The sequence below is a fragment of the Protopterus annectens genome, chromosome 3.part0 (genome assembly GCF_019279795.1).
Source record: "Protopterus annectens isolate FY-2018-M chromosome 3.part0, PAN1.0, whole genome shotgun sequence".
Taxonomy (NCBI): Eukaryota; Metazoa; Chordata; order Ceratodontiformes; family Protopteridae; genus Protopterus; species Protopterus annectens.
In genome coordinates this window covers 354,391,907-354,405,765 of record NC_056731.1, presented here as the reverse complement: position 1 = coordinate 354,405,765, position 13,859 = coordinate 354,391,907, and positions in this window count along the sequence as shown.

Genomic DNA, 13,859 nt, shown 5'->3' with positions numbered 1-13,859 from the left:
TTAAAATCAAGACACACATTTACATGCAGTTTTAAAAAGTAAGATTAGTTAATAAATCATATTGGTGTTTTTAAAACAATACACTTCTATTGTTGTGCTTGGTTGTTACTCGTAATTTGAGTTACCTTGGTCTGCAGGCACTGGCCCTTTGGTCAGGCTGGTTTCTGTAAATAAATAAATGCATAAATAAGTTTTCTATTTTTGCATCTAATTCAGTCAGTGCTGTTTGGTGAAGAAAGTGATACCTGTTTGTGAGGGAATGATTAAGATGACTTACTGTTAGTTATGGGTCATAAATGCAATACAAATGTATTGGACCATAGGAAAAATAAAAGTGACTATAACAACTAAGTTGCAGACAATAAAAATGAATGAATTTATACAGAAAATGAATGAAGCCAAACAGAATAACAAAAAGCACATTGTTGGCTACTGAAGATTAAATAGTTCTAACATAATTCACACTAGTGGAAATGAGAAACTTATCACTCTAAACAAAGTTGGGGATGCTGCTAAACCTTACTGCCTCCATGTTGCACAAATTTTTTGCTCTAATTTTCCTTCCCAGAACTGATCATCATCTGCCCCCAGTCATTCTTCCAGCACCAAGGGCAAGTATGCTACCTGCTGTAGTGTCAGTGGTACAACAGGTTGTACAGTTACCTTTGATGCTAGAGTACCAGAAGGCTTTGGGTTCTATTCCACCTCCAGGTGACTGGACTGCAAGCACTGCAGTACAGCACTAGGGGATGCTGCACTGCCGAGGGTGTCGTCCTTTGGGTGAAGTGTTAAACTGAGTTCAGATCTACTTGAGATGGTAACAGTTCAGGGAAATGTAAAAGATCCCAAGTCACCTATCAAAAGGAGTAGTGGAAGTTTCTTGATGCCCTGGCCAAATTTTTCCTAGTGGTAAAATATCGCCATGGGTCTCCCTTGAAAAGAGGCCACTAGCCTAGTGTGACTAACCAGGTCAAAAAAGGGTAAATAAAAATGCTTTCCTTGTCTACTGGCTCTACACCTGCACTGTGTAAAGAAAGCAAGCATCTGGGAACAGCACTATACTGCTGATGGAGTGTGCTTTCTTACCTATTTCCCAGACTAGTATCACTACATATGTCGAACGTGTGCTGTGTGTTGGAATTCCTACCATCAATTATAGGTCTAAAAGGGGGGGTCATTTAAGTTCTTATGCTTTTTGGAATCCCAAATAGGACTGGGGTAACTAGTGTTATCATATCTAAATAGTTCAGTGTATCTATGTCAATGTACCCCTCCAAAAACAAGTTGTTAATCGCTGTTTTTATACGCTGATAGGTGAAAGGGGGAATCTTTAACCAACCCAGTTGGGTAACGCCATTGTCTAAGCCCCCGAGGAATGTGTTGTCGTTGTTTACATTCTCTCAAATAGGCTGTTTCAAGTTGGAGTTTCTTGTATTTCATGAGTTTCACATCGAACACTTTCAGGTTAGTTACAATGGTGCTCTCACTTTGCATCACACCTGATGCTCGGTCCTGGTTCTCATCTCCCCTTTGCTGAAAGTTAAAAATAGCATCACTGTTTAGCCAGTCATTAAGGTGGGGGACATTAGTAATGTTCACATTATTAGCAATGTTATTACTAGCCTCAGTGCTCATATTAAGATCATGGGCTGTCCCTTATACAGCTATATCATACTTAGATGTGTCTTGTTAAGGACATAACACATAGTAGGTATGTTGCCAAAATATACCACAAAACTACCTACTCCAATGATTTCCTTCACTACAGCAGTAATCACCCTTACCAGCAGAAGAGGGCCATTGTAAAGGGCCAGTTGGTAAGGGCGGCAAGAATAATTACACTGGATGTTGATTTTGAGGTGGAGTGTAAAAACTTGTGGGGGATGTTCACCAGGAGAGGATACCCAACAGGTTGTTATAGAGGTTAGAGGGAAAAGGGCCATTTCCAGCCCATTTTAAACAAGGGAACCTTAAGCGGTGATGAACAAATGGTCTTGGCAGAACATTTTTTTTACTAGAAAGGACTAGTTACACTACAACATCAGCTTTATAATAACATTTTCAAGTGATGCCAAACTCCTGAGGGAGGTTATAAATAAAAATTGATGACACTATGGCTAGGAACAAGTTAGGGCCAGGAACTAGGGTGACGTTTAGAAAAGGCTCTAATCTAAAAACACTACTTGAAAAAGAAGTTCACCCATATGTTCCTAACAAAAGGCTGAAGAAATGTGGAAGATGTTCTTCTAGTAAATATATAGAAACTTCTTCCTCATTTACTATAGGGTATAGTAAATATTCCTTAGAAGGACAATTTGACTGTGGAACAACAGGTGTTATATACTTAGCTAGGTGCCAACAGTGCCCCTCTTTCTACATAGAAAAGACCGAGAGGCACTTTAGACAAAGGATATATGAGCACCAGTGCAGTATTAGTAGACAGGACAACAACAATGCTTTGTCCAAGCATATTTTGGAACATACTAACCACACTTTCCTTTTTATGGTTATTGGGAAAATAGATCTGAATCCCGGGAGGGGGCCTTGGGCTTTAAGACTTGAGGAGAGGGAGTTGCTATGGCAACTGAGAGTAAATGCCTTTTCCTACCCTGGGTTGAATGATTCTTGTTCCCTGAAATGTTATTTTAAAACTTAAAGCATTAACCAGGTAAAAAACATTTCTATGGGGGTATTTAATATTTAACATTTTTTTTGTTGTAATTAATATCAGTGAAGAATTTGTTTGTGTTTTAAAAAGTTTTTATACACAATGAAATCTGAATGTATTTACATATATACTTACTGAATTTGGATAATGGGAGGTCGATGATGTCATCAACTTGGGACTATTTAAATTGTAAATTGAGCTACTACAAATGTCTGAATAAGTTTCTTTAAAGGGAGAGTGTCAAGATTTTCTGCTAATGTCTTTGTTTTGGTTTAGCTGTCAGGTCATGTGATCCTAATATTTACATTCAGGCTGCTCTGACTCCGTGAGCTCAGGTTTCAGTACCCTGGGGGATGGATAAATCTCACTTCCAGAAAGCCTAACAGTTTCCTGTGTGTGCTGCTTTTATTTACAGCCCATACCGACAGGGGAACTTCTCTTTGAAATGTAAAGAAGTCGTGTTTATAAGGCTTACTGTTGTTTTTTCATTGTATTTAAAAGGTTTATACTTTCATTTGGCATGCAGACACTGCTCTATATCTTCTTCATTACTTTCAGCAGCTATGGAAAAATGCATGGCTTTGCTCATTTCCTTCACCAGGTTAATCAAATAGATCCTTAATTTTTAAATATAACACTTAGGTGCTACAATTCTCTGATACTGTCTTGCTACCAGTCCAGGTTAGGCAGAGTCCCTCATTGACTCTCTTCAAGAGGAATCTTGATGAGTGGACGGGAGATCGTAGATTTACTCCGGGTATCACTTCTGTGTCACTGTTAGACAGAGGCACAGTATACTAACCTTGAAAAAGGGCATAGCAAAATTCATTTAAAATGGGTGGCGAAAGCCAAACACACTCTGGCTAGGCTTGTAAATGCCCTAGGGCAGATAGCCTAGTACGAACCTATGAACCTATGCACTATTTTACCAAATTGAACATTTCTTAACTCTTTTACCTATACCTCGAAGTGCTGTTATCACTATACAGACCCTAACTTTTGTTTCTCCTTTTTGCTTCTTCCCTATCCATGCTCCTCACTTTATTAATAAACACATAACATTTCTACCTCTTACTTTCCCTCTCCTAAAAATCCCCTCCTCTCAACTCTGCACTATAAGATATGTGTACTAAGTACATTGGAATACACAAAAAATTAAGTGACTATCAAGCAGAATCATAGTGATCTGAATCGTATTTTGGTTAAGATCTGTAGTCTCATGTATATGGTCTCGTTAATGTCTAATCTCTGTAATTAATATGCTACTAGGTTTTATGTAGTATATGTACAATTTATGTACTAGCCATTATTCTATTTACTTCCTTGTATGTGAAAATGATTAAATTGACTCTGAACCTTTTCTCCCTCGGCATCCCCTGTATATGGGCTTCCACCCAGTCATACTTTCACAGTCAACAAATGCCAAATACATGCATAAACACATACATACAAAAGTAACTAGATAAATTACAGACTACCCTAGCTGTATGTGTTTTCTGCTAAAAGTAATAAATAACTGGTTTCCTTTTATAATCCAGTCTGGAATGATGTTCACTTACAGATCTAACTGCTCATTGAGGTTCTTTTTACATACATGTCCAGACTAACACCGTGATCATACTGCATATGTCAATCTTTTTTGTTGCCGAATCATTCCTGAAGTGACTGCTCAGTTGCATAGTTTTTGCCTATTTTTCCGTAGATGTAAAACAGGCCAGTTAATTCCTATGTACATATTATTCATTTTAGAATGATTAGTCTTACTGTTGCAATGGCGTAAGGAAGATAACAAAACCAGAATGTCACAGACTTTGTAGGCAGCACAGTACAGAATTACAAGGCACACAGATATGTCCCTTTCAGCTTATTGCTGTGGTGGGTCCTACTGGTTTTAGTTATTCTCTAAAGGCCCAATTATGGTGATACCTCTCAACCTAGTAGTTTCAGAAATCTACATAAGCCTTAAACTTAAGGTAGAACCACTACCCCAAAATAAGGGCAGGTTTTCAATACTGCCCTTATGAATAGAAATGGTTGTCTGAAGGAACTAGTCAGAAAATCCAATCTATGTCATTATTTAGCATCTTCAGTCCTCATGGATTTACATGCAGAGCACATTTATGATGAAGAGCTCAAATACACGAGTCATCACTTTGGACTTTCTGGAAGACAAGGCCCTTGCCCTGTATTATGTCTCATACAGGCTTTTATAGGGGAGATCTATGCCTGGCCTACAGGGCATTGTCAGACACCACTCTGATGAATCTCCTGCATATCCACAAAATACGCAGCACCAGAATTACATGTTCTAAACACTTAAAGCTTGCCTGTGATATAAATAGGAACTGCTGCAGAGATAGGTATGTATCCCAGAGACTACTCCATCTATGGATCAGGCTCCCCATCCATGTGAAGCAGAGTTCCTCCCTAACCCAACTCATGAGCAACTTGTACAATTTCTTTATTTCCAGATGTTCATCGTGTTACCCTGCTGCAGTCATTACACTTGGGTTATCCTGTCGTCAGGTGGTCGCGCAGTCGGCCCGAATTCCAAAGTCTTGGTCCGGCATAGGTTACTGTCGCTTCTTCCCTGACGTCAGTGCACCAGGGGTATATAAGAGGCATCCAACGCCATTTTCTTCAGTCTTCCTTGCCGCGCAGTGCCCGAAGCAGAAGCAGTTCGCAAGTGCCAGTTGGCCGACACCTGAGATTTTCGAATCGAATTTCAGTCCGAAGTCTTCAAAGCTAAGTACCCCGTTGGGGAACCTTTTCTTAACTCAGTCCGATGTCAGAAAAAGTTAACAATTGCATTTCTTGTGGGAAGCAAATACCTCATAAGGACTTTCATTCTTATTGTATACCTTGCTAGGCCCAGACCACGACGTCACTGGTTGTCGGTTTTGTGCTAGGATCAATAAGCGAACTATAAAGCGATGCTTTGATTTCGCACGACACTACTTCGGTAGGAAATTTAATTACACTATGCCATCGGAGCAATCAACTACCGGCGTGCATAAAAAACGCAAAGATAAAGACAGGCAGCCTAGATCCAAGCCAGACTCCGAGGCCTCGACTGGGCTGGTCGCTGGTTCTCCGGTTTTCAGTGAGGCGCCTACGCAGCCCCTGGCAACAGCAGAATTGCAACCCCAGACCGCTTTGGATTCTCAAGCAGAGAGTTCTAGGCCAACACAGCCATTTTCTTTAGGCCCTACCGACAACATTGCAGAAGGAGAAGCCGGTGCTGTGGAAACACCTTCGGTTACAGAAGGTGTCTTCCGACCGACTACTCTCACCATAAAATCCTATGCTAAGCTTAAGACTCCTCTAAAACCAAAAAAGACTGCACATCAGTCTACAGTTCAAGGCCCCCTGCCTAAGAAACAGATGCTTAAAATGGCTGAAGATTTGATTTCTTTAATCAGGTGTTCCCAACCCCCCCCCCCCAGACAAAAGGCCTAGACAAGAGGAGGATTATGCCTCCTCTGATCAAGTGTCTCTTTCCTCAGGCTCCTCTGAGGAACAGGATTACTCCTTTCCCCCTTATGAAGATTCTGATGCTGAAGATTCCATTCCCTCAGCTTCTCCCCCTGAAGACTATTCCTTTGGGGAAACCTTACATACCATGAGGGAACATTTCCACTGAGAAGGTCAGGACTATTCCGACTCAAAGAAAAGGCTCCGATAGTTTCTTTTACTCCCCCAGCACAGACCACTTGCTATCCCTCCAGTTTTAGACATTGTGGATGATGTTTACTTAGAATCTAGTCTAAATCCAGATTCTCTGCCTCCTGCTCCAGCCAAACCAGACAGATATTATAGAGTGCCTGACTCACACAAATTCCTTTACAAAAGCCCTATTGCTGACCCAGAGACAATCTCCCAGGGTCCCAAAGGGGCTAAGGCTTCTATGGCTAAAAATCCTGTACCCTCTGAAAGGGACTCCAGAGCACTAGATAGTTGGGGGAAGAAGGTTTACACCTCAGCTACTCTAGCTATGAGAGCACTAAATTGTCAATTTCACATGCTGAAATACCAGCAATTCCTAATGTCTCAAATAAAACAAAAGATGACCACGCACCCACAACAGTCTGAATTCACGGAAATGCAGGATCTGTTGCATGCAGCTGAACAGGTGGGCAAACATACTTTACAATGTGGATTTGATTCCTTGGAAGCTTCCTGTAGAGCAGCTGTTACTGGGTCTGTTATACGTAGGCATGCTTGGTTAAAGGAACAAACTCTGCCTGATCATGTTAAAGCAAAGTTACTAGATGCACCCTTACAGCAGGATGTCTTATTTGGAGTTAAAGCAGAAGAGGTTTTAAAGAAAATGGAGGATAAGGCAAAATCTATGCAGATGGTCAAAGATTTCTTTCAGGTACAACCCCCATGCTTCAGAAGAAATTGGCCAACAAAAAATTGGTACTTTCCAGCTTCTGACAGACCACAGAGGGGTAAATACAGACAAGCACAAATCCCTTACAAACCTAGCCAATTGGGCTCTGCAACACAGAAGGGAGGAGAAGACAGGTCCCAAACTACTAGAAGACAAACACAATGACTTAAACCTCAAACTGCCAAGCAAAGCTCTCATGGCAGCTCCCTTGGGAGGAAAATTAGCACTTTTTGCAGACAACTGGCATATCATCACAAAGGACAAATGGGTCCTAGACATTATCTCACAAGGATACAGATTACATTTCCACACCTTGCCAATGATAAAAGGAATGCCAAACCTGCCACAAATTCAATGGGCAGAGGTACAAAAACAAATTACAGCTCTCATGGACATGAGAGCCATTCAACTGTTACCTACACAGGAGCAAGGCCAAGGATTTTACTCAAGGCTCTTTCTAGTCCCCAGAAAGGACAATGCTTGGAGACCCATTCTGGACCTTTCTATTCTAAACACCTGCTTGCAAGTACCCAAATTCAAGATGCTAATACTACAGCAGCTTCTTCCCATGTTGGGCAAGAAAGCTTGGCTAGTAACGTTGGACCTCAAGGAGGCATACCTGCATGTCCCTATCAGACAAAATTGCAGAAGATACCTCTGTTTCATTGCAGGTTCAACCCATTACCAATTCTCTGCACTGCCCTTTGGCTTATCTACTGCACCCAGAGTCTTCACAAAATGCCTGGCACCAGTAATTGCATACTCTAGACAAAGTGGAATTCAAATATACCCATACCTGGACGACTGCCTCATCCAATCTGAAAGCAAGGACATTCTCTTACAACATCTGGCTTTTGTAAAACACCTTCTAAGTTGCCTAGCGTACACAGTAAATGAAAAGAAATCAAAACTAGTGCCCTCACAAAATATGACATTCCTGGGTGCCAGCTTGAATACAATGGCCCAGATGGCTTATCTGACGCCAGACAAACAACTACAACTAATACTTTAAAATATTGGCAACAAAGACCCAACTTCCTGCAAGAAAAATTTTGCAGGCCTTGGGCTTCATGGCATCTTGCATTCTACTAATACCATTTGCAAAACTGCATATGAGGAAATTACAGTGGTACCTGAAAAGCGTATGGACTTAACACAGCCACAGCTTGGAAACAATGATACCTCTCATTCCCTGCCTTCAACAGGAGTTTCTATGGTGGTCACAGACATGTCACCTCAACAAGGGTCAGCCTTTCACCTTACCCACAGCCAGGCAATCTATGACAGCAAATGCATCGGACTATGCCTGGGGAGCACACATGGCAGGACAGTGCGTTCAAGGAATATGGACTGCAGATCAAAGAAATCTGCACATCAATCAAAAAGAAATGCTAGCTGTACAGAATGCTCTGACAGCCTTCAAGGACCTCTTACATCCAGGACAACTTATAATAAGGACAGACAACACCACAGTAATGTGGTACATAAACAAGCAAGGGGGTACACACTCCTACCCTCTATGCAGGCAAGCAATGACCTTGTGGAACACAGCACTGGCTTACCAAGTTTAATTACAAGCTCAATTCCTGCCAGGAAAAAAGAACACATTGGCAGATGACCTAAGCAGGAACATCATGGATCCCCACGAGTGGAAACTGGATCCACAAGTATTTGCAATGATAACTCAAAAATGGGGGCGCCCAGACATAGACATGTTTGCCAAACCCCAAAACTATCAGCTATCAAAATTTTGCACCAGGACATTTCACCATCAAGCTTGGAAAGTGGACGCACTCTCATTCGGTTGGAAAATGCTAACAGTATATGCCTTTCCTCCATTGCCCCTTCTCACAAAGGTGCTGCTGAAAGTCAGGATGGAGAGACCCCGAATGATACTCATTGCCCCAGACTGGCCACGCCAGCACTGGTACCCACTACTAAGGAACATGGCCCATGGCCCACCATGGATTTTACCACAAATTCCTTATCTGTTCACATAGCAAGACAGTCATATTGTACACAGCCAGCTCAAAACCTTTAATTTGGCTGCATGGCAAATCACCTAAGCAACCACCCAGCTCCTCTTTCATAAGCTGTTATGGATGTCATTCTGGAGGCCAGAAGGCCCAGCACCAGGAAAGCCTACTCAGACAAATGGAAAAGATTTTGTGCCTGGAACCAAGCTAAAGGCCAAAATACCCTTGAGCCGGACATACCTCAGATTCTACAATATTTAACTGAGATGTTACACAAAGGACTTTCTTTTTCATCTATTAAAATCCACACCTCAGCTATTTCAGCTCACTAGAACACGGATCCTCCCTTATTTTCACATCCACTTCTGAGGCAGTACCTCAGAGGGGCCAAAAACATTAGGCCTCCCAGGACAGCACCAACACCAACTTGGGACCTCAACTTTGTTCTGGAAAAACTTACGCTGCCACCTTTTGAGCCAGCTTTCTCAGCAGATTTAAAGTTTATACCATGGAAGACTGCCCTGCTGCTAGCAATTACTTCAGCCAGAAGAGTCTCAGAGCTACAGGCACTAATGGCAGTAGAGCCTTTCCTCATTTTCCATCAAGACAGAGTTTCTCTACAAACTAACCCCTCCTTTATGCCAAAGGTGGTATCCAGTGTGGCTCTAAATCAAACCATCCATTTACCCACCTTCTTCCCAAATCCACAGAACAAAGGAGAAAGACTCCTGCACTCCTTGGACATTCACAGGCAACTACATTACTACTTGGATAAAACTAAGGTTTTCAGAAAATCTGACCAGCTTTTTGTATCCTATGCTACAGCATCACAAGGAAAGGCTCTCTCAAAACAGACCATTTCCAAATGGATAGGACATTGTATACGTTTTTGCTACACCCATCATGGAAAACCAGATCCTGCTAGCATAAGGCCCCACTCCACCAGGGCAGCAGCTACATCTACAGCCTTCGTAAGGGGGGTGCCAACCAAGGATATTCTGGAAGCTGCAACTTGGAGTTCAGTACACACCTTCACCAAACACTATCACTTACCACTTTACTCTAAGTCTAGAGCTGGCTTCGCCACTGCAGTTTTGCAGGGTCTTATAGCCTCCTCTAACCCTGTTTGACTCCACCTCCCATCCTTAGCTTTGGGATTCAACCCAAGTGTGATGACTGCAGCAGGGTAACACGATGAACATAGTACAGTTTTGTACCTGCCATAAATGTAGATGTTCGAGTGTATACCCTGCTGCAGTCCAGGTTACCCTCCCTCCATCCCCTCTGACCTAACTGAAACCTTTCAATACCTTAAAATCTGATACAACCTTTGTGGTGTATTTGCTTATAGCTGGAGGGATGTTTTGCTTGTGCTAAACTTTTATTATTGGTACTATCTACTGATCACCTTTTGGGGGGGCACCTGACATCTGGGGCAAGAAAAACTGAAGAAAATGGCGTCGGATGCCTCTTATATACCCCTGATGTACTGACGTCAGGGAAGAAGTGACAGCAACTGACGCCGGACCAAGACTTTGGAATTCGGGCCAACTGCGGGACCGCCTGACGACAGGATAACCCAAGTGTGATGACTGCAACAGGGTATACACTCGAACATCTACATTTATGGTAGGTACAAAACTGTACTTTAGATTACCGGTGAAGTCGATTGTCCCCAGAGAACCCATTTTCAGTGGCGGCCCAGGGAGAATAGCTCCATGAAACACATTACAGTACAGATAGCAGTCAAATAAAAATAACAGTACATATCAAATAATACAAAGCGTGAGCAGTATTGCCCATAGTGTAAAAATATCGTGCAGATACATTTTAACAAATTCACACAGTAAAAGTAAAAACTGTTCACAAGATTTACAGAGTTTGAGACAATTGGATGGGAAACCACAAATTCATCCCTGGTTTGGCACTTATGTCTCTAATGGACACAGGTAACCTGTAATGGAAGCTATCACGATTCCCACATCTGGCATCTGATGCAGCTGTACCAGAGATTTGCCAAAGGGGACATCTCGTACGGTCACCTAGTGGGGGATGCTGGTTATGCACTGGAGCCATGGCTGATGACACCCATCAGAAATGCACACACACCCGTACAATAACTCCATAATGAGACACACACACTGACCATAATTATAATAGAGCATGTGTTTGCAATGCTCAAGTCATGGTTTCGTTGCCTGTATACATCCGGTGGAGCCTTGTAGTAATCACCAGCTACATGTACTGAAATTGTTATCTTATGTGCCATTCTACACAATATGATCCTGTGGAAACAGCTTCAGCAGGAACAGCACGGGGCAGGGTCACACAGCCCCCCACCATTGCCTAGGCCTGCACAGCCACAGAGTGACTTGGAGGAGGAACAACATGAGCCTGCTCCAGTAGGAAGAACGAGAAGTGCTCGATATGCCCTGGTATTTGGCAAAGAGGCAACGCATAGTACATACAGTGACACAGGAGGGACCCAGGGAATGACACCTTTCTCTGAAGCACAGATACATTAAAAGGGATGCCAAACATGACACTACCTGTGCCCAGCCACGTTTAGGGAGTGTACTATGTGCATCCGACATAGGCAGCCCTCCAGCACCATCCTTAATACTGGCACACCCACAAGGTAAGTCACTCACCTTACCAATTGCCAAATGGAGTAGTATGTGTTGTTACCTGTATCTATGGTATTGATGTGAGCATGAAGGGAATCAGGTGGCTGAATGGGATGCCAGCAGATATTAGACACCTATAGTGGCAGCATGAGATCTGTAACAAATACTGGTGTCACCATAGTAGCCAGTACTACACATGATGACAAAACTCACTGCAGAAAATGTGCTGGGCCACATTTGTATCCATATGACACACACATGCCAGTCAAGGATGTTCACATACCCAATAACATTCTCAGACAGCAGGACAGGTGTAGACAACCACAGTCAAAGGCTGTACTAAGGCCTCTGAATGATTTATATGGGTAACTCCCTCCCCCCAGGCCTACACAGACAGACTATATCAGGTCATGCAGTGGGATGTTAGTTCTGAAGGGTAGGAAGTCAGAAACTAATATGTAAGTCAATCAAACCTAAGACCTGTAGTACACTGATATGCCTCTAGTCAGCATGATAGGTTAGAAACAGAATGAAATACAGTACCGGACAAACCAGTAGAGTCATAGCAAATGTGTACAAGTGTCAGGTCTGCCCCCCCAATCCTGTGTAGATGTAGAAACAGTCATGTGTGCACCACCCATATCCTATGTAGACATGCAGTAACAGTCATGTGTGCCCCCCCAATCCTATGTAGAAATGTAGTAACAGTCAGGTGTGTACCCCACTCCCATGTAGCACTGTAGAAACAGGTGTGCCTCACCCAATCCTATGTAGACATGTAGTAACAGTCAGGTGTGCCCCCCCCAATCCTATGTAGACATGTAGTAACAGTCAGGTGTGCCCCCCAATCCTATGTAGAAATTTAGCAACAGTCAGGTGTGCCCCACCACACTCACTTGTATCAATATAGAAAGAGTATGGTGTGCCCCCCATATCCTATGTAGAGATGTAGTAACAGTCAGGTGTGTCCCCCAATCCTGTGTAGCAATGTAGAAGCAGTCAGGTGTGCCCCCCCAATCCTATGTACACATGTAGTAACAGTCAGTTGTGCCCCCCCAATCCTATGTACAAATGTAGTAACAGTTAGGTGTGCACCCACAATCCTGTGTAGCAATGTAGTAACATTTAGGTGTGCCCCACAATACCTATCTAGACATATAGTAACAGTCAGGTGTCCCCGTCCCCCCCACAATCAATACAGTAGTTCCATTTTACAGCTTGTTCCCTGGCTGAAAGATAGCTGGTGAACCATTTGAGAGAAGAAGAGGAGAGATTAAGATGTGAGAGTTTTGAAAGCAGGAGCTCATGGGAGACAGTATCGAAGGCTTGGATAAGGCGAGGAGGAGGATAGAAACTATGTTACCAGAGTCGCAAGCAGAGTTGATGATTTCGAGGAGGGAAAGGAGGGCAGTGGTGGCACTATGTCCTTGTCTAAACCCATGTTCTGATGGAGTCAGTTGTTTGGTTGTCAAGCAGTTAGGGTAAAAGTTGCAGGTGAATACATTTTTCGTGTATCTTGGAGATAGGGGACAGGATAGCAGTAGGGCAAAAGTTGGTGATTGAAAAGTTGTTACCTCCTTCGTGGAGGGGGATGATGAAGGCTTTTTTTCCAGAGGAGTAGTATATAGGATTCCTGGATGGAGCAATTTATTAGGATGCTGATGGGAAGGGCTGTGCCATCAGAGGCTAGTTTGAGAAAGCTGGATGGAATGTAATCTGGACCATTAGAACAAGGTTTTAACTTTAGTAGGAGCTTTTCTATAGTGTGGGTAGTAATGGATTTGACAGTGAAAGGGGAGGACTGAGAGTTATTGGAAGTTGAATCTTTGGATAAGTAACAAACTTCAATTATTTTTTGATCAGAGCACTACAAACTAGCACAATTAAAAATAATAATACATAAACTAAAGCCTATCTCCATCACCACTGACCTACTCCATAATCACTTTCTCATATTGGCAGCAGATGCCATCTCTCACCCTAGCTCTGTCCTAATCAACCATTCCATCACTGAGCAGTATATCACCAAGGTGTGGAAAATGTATCATATCATCACTCTCCTTAAAGGTGCCTGCTCAAAAGAATGCTCAAAGTACAGGCCAATTGCTATACTTCCTCCCCTTGTGAGACCTCAGCATGGTCTCCATCACTAATAGCACTTGTTCACAGGACTGATTGGTGTCCCAGAGACT